Raw genomic sequence first — 15,143 nt, 5'->3', positions numbered from 1 at the left:
GGACGTAAGTGGAGAGCAAATGTTTTGAGAATGATGAGGGCAATGAATGTACAAATGAGCTTTACACAATTGATGTATGTATGGATTGGGAAAAGAGTTGTATGAGCCCCTAATAAAATGATTAAAAATAAATAAATAAAATTTTATAAAACGAACTGAAATAGCTTAGTTTTATTCTCCTTATGCGTTCATCTTCTCGCTAATCATTTCAAGCTAGTTGCAAGGTCTTGCCAAGTCTGGCTTCAAAGACGTTACATGCACAGATGCAATATTGAAATGGCAAGGTGTCCCTAAGTGTGTGTGGAGAGGACCTTACCTATACAGCAGTGGGACCCTTGGGACGGTTCAGGAGGGGTGGAAGGTTCTGATTGGCTGATTCAAACGTGTGGCAGGAAGGGGCTCGCAGGGAAGTAAATAGGCAGTCTACGTAAACAGAAGTGTTCAATATTAACCCTGTGGGTTTAAGATTAAGCTATGGCTTTTTCTTTTCTCTCTCCTAGACATGAGGTAGGAGCAGGATGTTCGCTTTAAAATAGCAGGAGATTAAAGCATGACCTTGAGGTCCCTTACCCCGGCATGGTTCCTCTCTCGTTTGTACTGTTTATTTCTCCAATAATAAACTGCTATAAGGGAATAAAGTATAAAACAAAATTGCTATTTAATTCATTGGACGACTACTCATCATTTTGAAATAATTTTCTGTATACACTAAAATTCTTTTTTTTTAAAAAAGCAAAGCATTTGAAAACAAACGGGATGATTGGAAGCAAAGAGTAATCTTTGTGAGACTAAGTAGTATAAAATAGGAAAGAAATCTTAAAGCACACACAGGTGTCCTAAAAAATCAGAATAAGATGTCTCATAGTCAACGACTAGAAGTTCTAGACAAATACAGCAGAAGGGCAGAGGAGATAAAATATCCAAGAAATTATACTTCCCGCGACTTCCCACCAAAACCCTCAGAGATCACAAAGAAAGACATTGAATAAGGAAGACTGGAGGGGAATTCATGCATTTGAATTATGGTGCTGGTGAAGAATATTGAAAGTACCACGGACTTCCAAAAAGAACAAACTCTCAGTTTCTCTTAGAGTAAGTATAGTCAATGCTCCGTAGAGGCAGGGATAAAAAGACTTCACCTCATGGAGTTTGGACATGTGATCTGGAGAAACCAGTCTTTGAAGAAGGACATCAGGCTTGGTAAAATGGTGGGGCAATGAAAAATGTTAAGACTCACCATAAGACGGATTGGCACGGTGGTTGCCACACTGGGAAGAAGGCTGGGGGTCGGGTAGCATTTCCTTCTGTTGCCTGCAGGGTCGCTTTGAGGTGGAATCGAATTGATGGCACTGAGCAAAAACAACACGTAAAGAATTAAGTGAGAGGCTTAAAAAATTAGTCTATCTAAAATACTATATAAATATTAGTTTAAGTATTTTAATTACATTTTTTAAATGCTACTTTTCTAAAGCACCAAATCAGGGTCAAGTACATAGTAGGTGTGATATAAATTACTCAATCTTTTCAAATGTGCCATTTCAAAACTTAGCTCTGCTTTGTCATTGGCATTAATCTTATCTTTCTTGTCTACACTAAATCAATGCTTTTCCAACTGCAAACAGTAGTGAATCGGGCAGAATAAGGCCTTCATCAACAGCAAGGAGAGCAAGCAAGGAGATGGAGGAGCTGCACCAGGGATCTGTCCATTTATCATTCTGGAAAAGATAAAGCAGACATTTCTGAAGTATTAACTTATGGGCCTAGAATTCTAAATTATATCACCTATAAATCTAATCTCCCTTTGAGTGAGACTTACACCTGCGCACGGGGGCTCAACAATAATGGTGTTATTTATCTGCTGGTTCCCAGTGTGTGGCAGAGACCCCAGAATTAACATTGATGGCCGAGACTGCTGAAGAAGCACTGACACCATAAATCAATTCTAGGTGTTTTTTCCGTAGTCTAATTCTGACCCAAACTGAGCGCACCACTGAAAGAAATGCTTTAGCCACCGTTCACGAAGGGGATTTTAAGAGGGTCTTTGGTTGTTGTTGTTTTGTTTTTTTCACTTATATCAGAAGCCATTGTGATTAAAAGCGATTTTTTTTAACCCTTCATGACTCCTTTTAACTCTTTCCTCTGTCTTCCAGAATGTCCCGCCCCCTAGTGGCTGAAATGTAGGTGTTATAGAATTAGAGGGAAATTGGACTCAATTGTTAGTACTGGTTATAAAATTTATTATTATTATTCCGATTGAACTCTCACTGACTAGAAATAAATGAGGGATTGCTCCTCTCAATCGTTTTCTCTTCCAAGGAAAAATACTGCGGCCGGTACTGCTGTTAAAAGAAAACCACCAGATGACCTCAGACCGAGTTGACTGTCCTCGAAATCCGTGTCTGGAAGCTGAAGAAGTGACTCCGCAGGGAAGCTGGGAGCATCTGAAATAAACTAAACATCTTTGGCGAATCATTTCCTAATGTTCCGATTTAAGTAGGGTGCTTTAGAATCACAAGAGCAGAGAGGGTTCCAGCCCTAGGCCCGTGACTGCTTTCTGATCGTTTAAGAAGGAAGCAACTACATTTGTAGTACACATGATTAACACGCTCTACTGCTAACTAGAAGGTTGGAGGTTTGAGTGCACCCAGAAACACTTCAAAGGAAAGACTTGGAAATTTACTTCTGAAAAGAAAGCCCCTGTCGAGCTCCGCTCTACTCCAGCCCTCACCAAGAGTTGGAGTGAACTTGACAATCCTCGGGTTTTAAATTTGACTGTGTTACACTTTGGAAAGGATAGGGATTTCACTGAAGGTATGTCAGTCCTGGCAGTATCTTGACAGGCACTACAGATGGACGGATCAACAGACTAGAGCAAAATCCTTGCTTCAAAGCGCTGCAAATCTACTTGGAGAGTTATAATCCACATGAGAGAAGTCAATGCAAACAGATAATCAGGAGCAAGTTCAGAAAGAAAAGTGCTCGTGTAGGTTCACATTTGAGGCAGCATAGATTACTGGGCAGTATGATTCAGTGACAAGAAAAGAGACCTGAGTTCTACATGTGGCTCTGCCACCAGTTAGGTTTCTATCTGGAGCAAACTATTTACATTTTCCTGGACTTTGGTTGGACTCCCTGAAAGAAAAGGGGAAAGAGTGTGGCATGCTGGGAAAGAAACATCAGCAGATCAGAGAGAAGTACATATAGTTGCTTCTGTTATGTAACAAGAAACTCCCCCTACTCTTTTGATAAATTGCCAAAGATCCATGGGTGTCTATGTATACTTTAGTATCCTGAAAGAAGCTAGACTTTCTGAAGCACGAAAATGTCTCTTTTCTGTTTTATACAGAAGAAAAAAATCCAGCACTTTAGCAAACAGGAGGTGCACGGTTGATGTTGAACATTACAGTGTGATTTGTTTTAGTTTCCATTGCTGCTATAACAGAAATACCACAAGAGGATAATTTCAACAAACAGAAATCTATTCTCTCCCCATTTAGAAGACCAGATACCTGAATTCTTGGTGCATGCTATATGTGAAGGCCTTGCTCTGTGTGTCTCCTGGGTCTAGGAGGTTCCAAGCAGAGGGGCCCCAGATCCAATGAATGTGCTCTGCTTCAGGTTCTCCAGGCAGTAGGTCCCTCTCTTTGCTTTCTTCTGTCTCCTATCTCTTGTAAGATAAAAGGCATTTCAAGTTATACCCAGGGAATCTCCCCTTGCATCACACTCTCTCTTATTACTAATTAGCTTATCTCATGAGAACTGCCAGGCCCTTGAGGATCATGGTCTAGCCAAGTTGACACATATTTTGGGGGGAAAACGATTCCATTCAGGACATGATGCATGTCAACTCATTCGTGGTGATTTCTGCTATCATTGAGTTACAGATAAGGATGCTTTAGGAGTAGCTACACAGTGGGCATTTTTTTGCCTGGCTATTAGGCATCTAGCCTCAGTGGTAGTTAAGTATAAACTAGATAAGAACATGTTATCTACCAAAGAGCTGTAAGATTAAAAACTAATCTGATTTTTCCATGGGAATGTAAAAAAAATGGACAGTTTCGCATGATACTATAGGAATTGGAGCTTAGTATGCTTTTTCAAAAAGGGCCATTTGACAGTACTTTTTAAAAAGTCCTTTAAAAAAGGGCACATACTTTAAAGCAAGAATATCGTTTCTACATACAATTTTCCTCTAGTTCTTGAATGCTTCCTCCCCGCCACTATCATGATCCCAATTCTACCTTACAAATCCAGCTGGACTGGAGGATGTACACTGGTACAGACAAGAACTGGAAACACAGGGAATCCAGGACAGATGAACCTCTCAGGACCAGTGGTGAGAGTAGTGATATCAGGAGGGTGGAGGGAAGGTGAGGAAGAAAGGGGGACCAGATTACAGGATCTACATATAACCTCCTCCCTGGGGGACAGACAGCAGAGAAGTGGATGAAGGGAGATGTCGGATGGTGTAAGATATGACAAAATAATAATAATTTATAAATTATCAAGGGTTCATGAGGGAGGGGGAGGGGAGAGGAAGGGGAAAATGAAGAGCTGATACCAAGGGCTCAAGTAGAAAGCAAATGTTTTGAGAATGATGATGGCAATAGATGTACAAATGTGCTTGACACATGGATAGATGTATGGATTGTGAAAAGAATTGTACGAGCCCCCAATAAAATGATTTTTAAAAAATATCGTTTCTAAAAAATTTACTTGGGAAATAATGAGACAAGAGCTCTAAAATATCTCTAAGATTTAAAATGATAACAATTAAGTACTTAATGCCCATTGAAGTCCTGGGGTGGAACAAGCTGTTAATGTGTCTGGATGCTAACTACAAGCTTAGAGGCTTCAGTTTCCCTAGAGGCATCTTTAAAGAATGTTCTGAAAAGCATCCTTTCGAAAAATCAGCCAATGAAAACTGTGTGGAGTACAGTGCTACTCAGATAAACACGTGGTCGCCGTGAGTCAGCAACGCGTCTACAACGGTGGAGCAGACTGAGACGTTCATTAGGAAATTAGGTAAGGGGATTAAAATATATGGTAAACAGAATACTTTACATCCATTAAAATTAAGATCAACATTAAAGTGTTTATGTACAAAACTAGGCTTCTGAGTGACAACATTTTAATGATATGTTTTTGTTTGTTTCAGTTTTATCTGCTTCTGGAATTTCCAACAAGGCTGATTACAGATAATTTCTATAAGTAGAAATAAATGTATAAGACTGAGCCGTTGGGAGAATGAAAAATAATTTAAGAAAGATGATTCATATAATGCCTCTCATTTAGTAGGTTCAAACTGATCAGGAGCTCGGTTTATTTACTCAGGGCACGTGCAAGCACATGGCTCCAGTTATCAGGGATGATGGATCCCGGGAACGATGCCTCCACTTTCCGAGTCCCAGCTCAAGCCAAATTCAGAGGAGGATGAGGAATGAGGGATATCATTGAAATTGTCAGATAAAACTTGGCTAAAAGCAGAATATGTCAGAAAGATGGTTACCTATGGTTGAGTGACTACGCAAAGGCATTCAACTGCAGAGACAGTAACAGATTATGGGTTGCACTGCAAAGAATGGGCATCCTAGAACACTTAACTGGGCTCAGGCAGAACTTGTACATAGTCCAAAAGGGAGTCATTCAAACAGAACAAGCAGGTACTGCGTGGTTTAAGGATTGAGTCAGAGCCGTGAATTATTTAATGTGGTTCTTCCAGCCAAAGTCTCCCACCAAATGGGCTGAAAGATAGCAATGATTGTGAGGAGGGTGTGCGACCATGCTGTGTCCCATTCTATTGTACATAGGGTGGCTGTGAGTTGGAGCTAACTCGCAATCGGTGGAGGGGTGGTGGCAGGGAGGAAGGCCTTGATGGATTGACCCAATGAGCTCGGGCGCTGGAACAGTTGTGAGGCTCCGTTCTGTTGTGCACAGGGCCACTATGGGCCAGTGACAACTTGATGGCACCTAGCAACGCCAAATAACAAGCATTGCCCTGTCGAAGTATCTTGGTGGTGCAAATTTAACACCGTGAGCTGTTAACCAGAAGTTTAAAGGTTTGAGTCCCCTCAGAGGTGCTTGGGAGGAAAGGAAACTTTACATCCAAAAGAGGAGGTGCTTCAACCTGTGGAGCACAAGTCTACTCTGACATAGATGGGGTGGCAGTGAGTCAGAATCCACTTAACAACTGCTAAGGTGAGATGTTGCTTTATTAAGATATTTTTCCAAATTACGTGCAAGGATCTTTCCATTTATTGGTGAAATGTTGAATGGCCCCCAATACTCTTATTTTTCTAAATGACAGAGTTGACTCTCATGGAAGAAGCTTTTTGGTTTTGCCTTTGTTGGTGGTGCAAGAGAGTTACAGGCAAGCAAATAAAAAGGTGGCAACCTTCGCCTTCATAACCTAGGACTTACAGGGCTTTTCTGTTTTGTTCCTTGTGTTTCTTTGCGGAAAACCAGTACCCCAAAATGTCTTTATACATAAGATGAAGGTCAAACATAAAACCAAATGCTGGAAAGCAAAACATAATATTAGAAAGTATTGTCACTAGTGTTAGGGTTTTCATTAAGGATGCTAAGCAACCCTGAAATTATCATGCAATATGTGAACCACACACTAGAAATGCATCATATTTTTATAACAAGATAATCTAATGATATTTTACAAGCTACCATTCACAACACAAGGTCACCTTTCCTTGAGCTGCTCATATTCAATGAGCTAAAAAAAATCACGTCAAGATAGTATCTCGGTAGCTATTTAGGATTATTAAGAAAGTCTGATACACTTTGTGAGTTTTAGAAGGGATGGGTTCTACACCAACTTTTTCACTAGCTCTTTTTTTTCTTCTCATAAGTATAGATCACCAAGCATTTCCTCCACGTCCGTTTGGGTTTGGAAATATTCTGTTGAACCTATTCAGTATCACAGCAATGCCAGCCTCCACTGACAGATGGCCAGGAAGTGAGTGCATCCTGGGCTCCCTCCTCCTCCTCACCAGTCCTACACTGGAATCTGATTTTCTGAAATTCACACGAGCATTTCAGTAACAGTAAGTTATATGAATGTGGGAAGTGGATAAACAGGGTATTAAGGAAGCACATACTCAGGAGATTTATCCCTGACCAGAGGCTGGGGGAGACCTCTGGTGGAAGCATGAGAATGCAGGTATTTAACATGTTGATACGTGTAGAAGCATTGACTGCTCCTCCTCGCCTAGCTAGAGCCATCTGGTGTTCATATCTATTTAATAGTATGCCTTAAATTCCTATGAGCCATTTGGATGCAAATAAACTTACCTTTTTGCCTTCCCAATCCAGAGGTTGTTTGCTTATCTAAGGGATGTCCTATAGGTTACTAGTCTCTGAGCAAAGAGGTCTACACAGGAAAAACAGTAACGAAATTGTTTTCTGGTTTGCCCTGACTGCAGAACTGCCTGCTGGCACTTAAAACTCCAACTTTATAAGTGACATTAGAGAAAATATCTTTAGCTCTCTAAGCCCGTTTTTCGTTTCACCTATAAAATAAGGGAAATTATACCATAAATAAGTCATGAGGCAAAAATTAGGAAATACATGTGCTACCTGGCTTAAATGCAGCATCATTTCTAGTAATATCATTATTATTAATCCATTAGGCTGAAAACAGGAGAAGGAAGGCTGGAAGGTTGGTGCCTCATGAAAACTCTGTACATTTACACACAATGGGAGATTTCTAGAAATGGAGGTGGTTTACACATAGCTCATAATGCATGTGGGGCGTGGGTTCCAATGCCACAAGCTTAAAAAGCCAAAGGGTCCCTGTCTTGCCACACTCAAGACCACTCCCCCATGAGTGTGCCTTTCTTGTCTGCTCACCATAATATTGCTCCTCCTCTCGACACAGCTTACATGCACCCCCTTTAAGGAAAAAACAGGCTTTAAGCTGAAATACTGAAGAATTCTCTGGGTAAAATATTGAATGATGCAGGAAGCCTCAACAAGAACACAGGAATCATTGTACCAAAAATAATTGCTTGACATTCAACCAAGAGGTAATACATGATCAAGAACGGATGGTATTGAAGGAAGACATTCAAGCTGCAGAAACTGACAGCATACACATTGAAATCTTCAAATTCATACCATGCTAGATGTACTCACTATTCTATGCCCCCAAATTTGGAAACGTGTCCCACCACTGGGAGAGATCTCTATTTGTGCCCATTCCAAAGAAAGATGGCTCAACAGATTGTGGAAATCTTTGAGCAAGATCATCAATATCACAGGAAGTAACTTTTAATGGAAGATCATTTAAAAATAGATGCAGCAATACAACAGAAAATTGCTAGAAATTCGAGCCAGATTTTAAACAGGATATAGAATGAGGCATGTCACTGCTGATGTTTGATGGATTTTGGCTGATGGCAGAGAATACCAGAAAGAGATTTACTGACTATGCAAAGGCATTCAACAATGTGGATCAGAACAAATTGTGGAGAGCAAGGTGGAGCATGAGAATGCCAAGACACTTCAATGTACTCCTGTGGAACCCATACCTGGACTAGGAGGTACTGTTCTCACAGGGTTTAAATTCAGGGACGATGTATGGCTTGGTTGTATTCTTTCACCAAACAATCTGTCTGCTGGCTCTGTCTGCTGGCAAATCATCTGAGAAGCTGGACCACACGAGGAAGAATTCAGCATCAGGACTGGAGGAAGGCTAATTAACAATCTGCACTGTGGAGATGACACACCATGCTTGCGGAAAGCCAAGAGGACTTGAAACACTTAACTGATGAAGATTTTTTTTAAAAATGATAGCCTCAATCTGAATTACAACTCAATGTAAAGAGGCAAACATTCTCACAACTGCACCCACAAAGAGCAGCTTGAGATATGAAGAAAAGATGGAAAATGTCAAGGATGTCATTTTACTTGAATCTACAGTCAGTGCTCATGGAAGAAACAGGCAAGAAAGCAAACATTTATATTAAGTAAATCTGCTGGAAAGATCCATTTAAATTACTAGAAAAGATGTCACTTGGAGGACTAAGGGACATCAGTCCTCCAAGTGACAGATGGCCTTAACCCGGGTTATTTACAACCACCTCATAGGTGCGTGAAAACTGGACAATGACTGAGGAAGAACGGATTCATTTGAATGCTGGTGTTGGTGTAGAATGTCGAAAGCCCCACGGACTTCCACAGCAAACAAATGGCCTGGAGGCAGGAGAGCTAGACTTTTCCTCAGAAGTGAGGATGGCGACCCTTCATCTCATGTACGAGCACTTTGGGCACATCATCGAGAGACATCAGTCCCTGGAGAAGGACATCATGCTTGGCAGAGAGTCAGCGAAAAAGAGGAAGATCCTTAATGAGCCACTGACAGAGGCTGTAACAATGAACTCAGGCATCATAATTGTGGGGATAGGGCAGGACTGGGTAGTGATTCATTCTGTTGTCCTTATGAGTCAGAGTCGGTTTGATGGCCTCTAACAACAATCATAGTGACCCTACAGGACAGGGTCGTCTCTGTGAGTTTCCAAGATTGTATGGAACTCTTTAAGGGAGTGGAAAGCCCCATCATTCCCCCATGGGGCGACCGACGGTTTCAAACTGTTGGTCTTGTGATCAGCAGACCAACATGTAACCACTACATCACCAGAGTACCTATGAATTTTTTTCTTTATTTAAAAAATCATTTTATTGGGGGTGTGTACAACCCTTATCACAATCTATCCATCCATCCACTGTCAAGCACATTTGTACATTTGCTGCCATCATCATTCTCAAAACATTTCCTTTCTACTTGAGCCCTTGGTATCAGCTCATTTTCCCCTCCCTCTCTAGTCCCCCTCCCTCATGAACCCTTGATAATTTATAAATAATTATTATTTTGTCATGTCTCACACTGTCCGACATCTCCCTTCACCCACTTCTCCGCTGTCCGTCCCCCAGGGAGAAGGTTATATGTAGATGCTTGTAATCTGTTCCCCTTTTCTGCCCCACCTTCCCTCCACCCTCTGGTATCGCCACTCTCACCACTGGTCCTGAAAGGATCATCTGTCCTGGATTCCCTGTGTTTCCAGTTCCTATCTGTCCCAGTGGTACCCATGAATTTTGGCATCGACTCAATAGCAGTGCATTTGTTTTGAGTTTAACAAGAGAAATGCTGCATTTTGTGCTACTTATTGAAGCAAGCGTGTCTCTGTTTTTTATGAAGACTCAGAAAAACAGAAAAATCATTTTAAAATAAGAGAATTCTCTCTAGCGGTGGGAAGGATGTAGGATTTAGAATGTGGGGATCTGTCTCATGATTCTCATTTTGTGACCATTTCTGCAGGTAAAATCCCAATTTCTGAGTCTCTAAATTTAGAGTTCATCTAAATCTTTATACAACATTGCCTAATTGTCAAGAAGATCTGATATTATTTTTAATGTGATTTGTAAATATTGGGAGTTATGTGAAAGTGAACTACTCCTCATATTGTTAAAATAAGAAAGCTCTTTCTTCTGCATAATATCATCTGGAGCCTGTGGAACATTGTTGTGGGTCTCTACCTAGCAAGTTTTACAAATATTCAGGGGAAAATATTTTGACACATACTCTCATATTTCTTTTATTTGGGAAGGAATCTAAAAAGTTCGTGGAAAATCTCTTTGGCCTTTTAATTCCATTTTGCCATGAACTTTTGGAAACTCCTCATATGCCTGTTGCCAGTTATTTCTAGGACGTTTTAAAATTAGTCATCATTTTATTTCACACACACAAAATTAAGAATGATATTTGACAACATTGATATCATCAATTAGTCAAGGACACAGACACATATACTTGAAGAGGCTTCGAAAGTTTGTTGGAAAAATCCATTATCTTTTAATTGATGCATACCACCTGAGTTAGTTTATTGTGCCAACCTGGCCGATAAACACATGTGGGATTCATTGAAAGGTGGAGGGATAAATGGCTCAGTGAGCCTCGCCTTTCTTGTCTCTTGCTCTCTGATGGTTGGACCAGCGTGTGGCTGCCTTAGCCAGTTCCCTGCTTCAGCTGGGAAGGCTCACTTCCTGTGAAACAACCCTGAGGAGAAGCCACCTGGACCTACCTTGATGCAGCCCTGGGTGCTGGAGCAGCCGTGTGGAGACCCCTGCCAGAGCTGAGATGCTTACACGTTCACTGACTCGGCTTTCCTCCTGCAGTCGGCATCATTGCGTGTGTTTTGTGAGATGGAGGAGGACTTTGTGGATTGGTGTTGGACATACGGGTTAGTGGGTTAATGTTGGACTTATGGGCTTGGGCAGCACTGAGTTGGGATGTTTTCTGGATGCGCACTTAACCTTTATCTAAAACTCTCTCTTATACAGGAGTTTCTGTGGATTTGTTTCTCTAAAGTACCCAGACCACCTATGTATCAAACCACAGTCATTGAGTCAATTCCAAGGACACAGTGAAGGGTTTCAGAGCCTGTGCATTTCACCAGAAGACAGCCTAATCTCCCTCCTGAGAAGCAGCCAATGGGTCTGAGCCACCTACTTTTGAGTTTAACCATCCAACACTTCCCCAATGGCACCACCAGAACACCACATATAACATACAAAAGCCAGAACCTGTGGAAGGTGGAAATCCGTCAGAGAAGGGACATTCAAACACACTGCAGCAATGGAGGGTGATAGAAAAGTGGTCAGACTCTATTCCATCAGAAGCAGAAACCTTGTGAGAGCCAGAAAACCAAGCGATCTCCTCTCCTCTAGCTCGAGCTCCCACCGGTCTCACCGTCATCTCTGTCTCTGCGTACGTCTAGCTTTAGATCCTCAAGTTAACCTTTCCAAGTAGAGTCTTGTCATTTATGATGTCCATTTCTTTATAGACTACAGGCTGGGCACAGAGAAGCAGATGGCAGACACAACTGTTGACGGTAGCAGTCTGAGCTTAGCTGAGCTGATGCTGCAGTGCAATCATTCAGTGACCTTGACCTGCACCAGAGAGAGCGCCCACCTTATCTTCTTTGTGACTGTGTTGTGTGGTAGAGTGAGCTTGGGCTTGAAGGCAGACTGGCCTCAGTGCAAGTCTTGAACAAGTCTCTTCATTTTCATTTTATCCTTAAAACTTAGATAAGACTACCTGATAAAACATGAGCTAGACAAATGAAGGATACTCAATTATATGACAATCTGGAACAGACTGGAACAGATTCTTCTGCCTGTGGTGCTTCCTTAAGGTGTCTGCTGGTGTGTCTTCTGTCCCCCATCACCCTCCACGCCTGATGCTCTTGGCGTCTCTGGCGGAGTCCCCAGGCACATTGCTCCAGATCAGGGGCTCAAGCTGGCGCCAAGTTCACATGCGCCAAGTCCTCCCTTTGGCAGGAAGCTGACCCATGAGAAGATTCCTTAGATGTGATGCTAATTGCTTGATAGTATGGGACACAGAAATATGAATTCAAATTTGTATCTTAATGAATGCCTACTCCTTGAATATGCGCCTATTTATCATAAAATGGCAATGACATTTTTTTCCCAGAAAAGACTTTCTGATTTACATATGTGTGGCTGATGCATGAAGTAGGTTTTATAAATCACTGTCATCCCCACCAAAAAATGCCCTCTCGCCTTATTAAAAAGAACCCAAGACAAGGGGCCTATCAAATTGAATGGAAAAGCCATAAAGCCATCAGTTCATTTGACATAAAACTGATCTATTATGTGATAATGCTTCCAGCAGAACCTGGGACCCCATTCGTCACCCTGGCTGCTCTGCGGCTAGGCTCGGAGCTGTATGTTAATGAAACTGTCACGCTCCGCTCTCAAGGCCGAGTGCAGTTTCCCATCAGCCCTGCAACCCACACACCAGAAAAGGCCCCCATTGAAAATATATCTTACTCACTGAAGAACTTTGCTGAGATACAGTGGACCAAGGGTAGAGGACACTCAGCTCTTGGGGACATAATGGCCTTACCTAAAAAGGTCAGACCAGACCCACGGTTCTCATCAGAATCACTGGGCTAGCCTATAGAAGCGTAGAAGATGGCCACTCATCTCAGAAACACGAACTGGGAAGCTTCAGCGTTCATGTGTGTCTCTAGGTGGTAATGATGCTCGCCCTTGGCCTCCAATTTTTGCTCAGGGTGTGATTCCCAAAACAATAGCATCACTTTCTGGCGCAGTGATTTTCTTAGGAATGCGTGACCTCAGGCCCCACCCCAGAGCTACTGATCAGAACAGATATTTTAACATCTCCCGTGATTCAGTACACTTTGTACTTTGATACGTATTAGAACCGAATTTTCTCAACCATGCTGGCGGGTGCATTTCTCTCTGTTCTTTAGCTCCCAAGCCACTCCATCACTTGACCTTGACTCTGCTTTTGCAAGTGTTACAAAGCTCCTTTATTGCTGATAAATTCCCCAAAGGCGTTCCCAAAGCTTCCCTTGTTCTGTGGGTTGCGAAATCTATGGCTACATCTCAGAGTCTTTGTGTTGCCTCCAGTGCCTGGTACAGCCATTTCCCACAGGGATGTTGCAAGGATTCTACTCGTGGCTCTTCTATCTTGATGGTCTTTTGATTCTTTCTCTTCTAGCTTTGGAGATGATTCACTTTATACCTTGAGGAATGGTGAAAAAGACCAATCCCCTTAGAGTCCTCTATACTTTATGTGCATGTCCCTACCCAGTCATATGATGGTAAATGAAAGGACTATAGACAGACAAGCCATAACAAATAATTTCACTTGACCTCCTGTGGAAATGGCTGTTGTGTGGTCGAATAGAACGTACTGTAGCACCATTGGCATTGCAAATTCTCCTGTCACTAATTCACATCTTAAATATCTTGGACATACTATCAAGAGAGATCAGTCCCTTGGAAAGGGCATCGTGCTTGACAAAGTGGCGAGGGGGGTGAATGAAAAAGAAGACCCTTGAGATGAATTGATACAAGGACTATGACAATGGGCTCAAATGTAACAACAACTGTGAGAATAGCGCTCGAGCAGGGAGGGTTTTCTTCTATTGTACACAGGGTCACTACAGGTTAGAACCAATGTCACAGCTCCTAACAACAAATCAAAAGCAAACTCAAAGAAAGTCCCTGGCCTTCCCTGTGACCTGGCAAGGAATGTCCTGTCAAGAAATGTCCTGGCCACTCCCAAGACCTAGAGCCCTGGAAAGACAAAACCAACCGATCCTACAAAACTCAGCAGCCCTCCCAATTCTAGCAGCTGCATTATCCTGTGGACTCAACAGCCAGTTGTGGTCCCTACAAAACAAAAAACAGGCACAAACAACTGAATAAAACAGATCCAAAGGAATATACTGAAGACAAGGCCCTGGTATGACTGGAAATAGATTTCAGAATACTGATGTTTGGGTACTTTCAAAGGATAGAAGAACTGTTCGTGAGAACAAGGGAGAGAATAGAATAATTAAAAATGAGCAGCCCTACACAAAACAGAATTCCAAATGGCAAATAATAAGATAATAGAATGATAAAACTCAGTAAAAGAGCATAGTTATTGGAAATGGAAATGGAAAGCTGAATTGGTGAGCTTGAAAACAATTCCCTTGGCTACAGCCCACGAGACAATCAATAAGAAGAGCAAGCAATTCAAAAAAGCCTACGAATTCTGTGAGACACTATCAAGAAGCACAATCAACATCTCACCGGGATTCTGGAGATGAACAAACCAAAATCAACACCTGAACTCATCGGCTTCACCATCTAGAACAAGAGCAACAGCAACAACAAACCACAACCTTCTACCGTGAGGAGAAAGATGTCATACATATTACAAATAAATTAATTGGGGGCCGGGGAGGAGGCCACAAAAAAATCAGGACAAGAAAAAGGTAGGTTCTTTGAAAGGATTTACCAAATTGACAATCCATGGGCAAACTTAACACAGTGAAGGAAAGAGAAGGCACAAGTATCAAGACAGGATGAAACGGGGGACTCTACCACAGAACCAAAGGAATCATTCGTGTGTATCTCAGAAGTGTCACATCACCGGAGGTCACCTTCTCGACATGTGTTACATAAGGTTTTCTGTGCCTCAGTATATGAAACCCAGGATTGATGGACCCATAGGCACAGCAAGTAGAATATGGGTTTCAGGGGTGGGGTGGGGGTATACAGTGGTGGTAGGGGGGTAAAAGGGAGACAAT

The sequence above is a fragment of the Echinops telfairi genome, unplaced genomic scaffold (assembly GCF_000313985.2).
Source record: "Echinops telfairi isolate 266 unplaced genomic scaffold, ASM31398v2 ScPeMD7_6;HRSCAF=24_0, whole genome shotgun sequence".
In the NCBI taxonomy this organism is placed as follows: domain Eukaryota; kingdom Metazoa; phylum Chordata; class Mammalia; order Afrosoricida; family Tenrecidae; genus Echinops; species Echinops telfairi.
The sequence above is the reverse complement of the archived record's forward strand: the minus strand, read 5'-3'. Positions refer to the sequence as shown.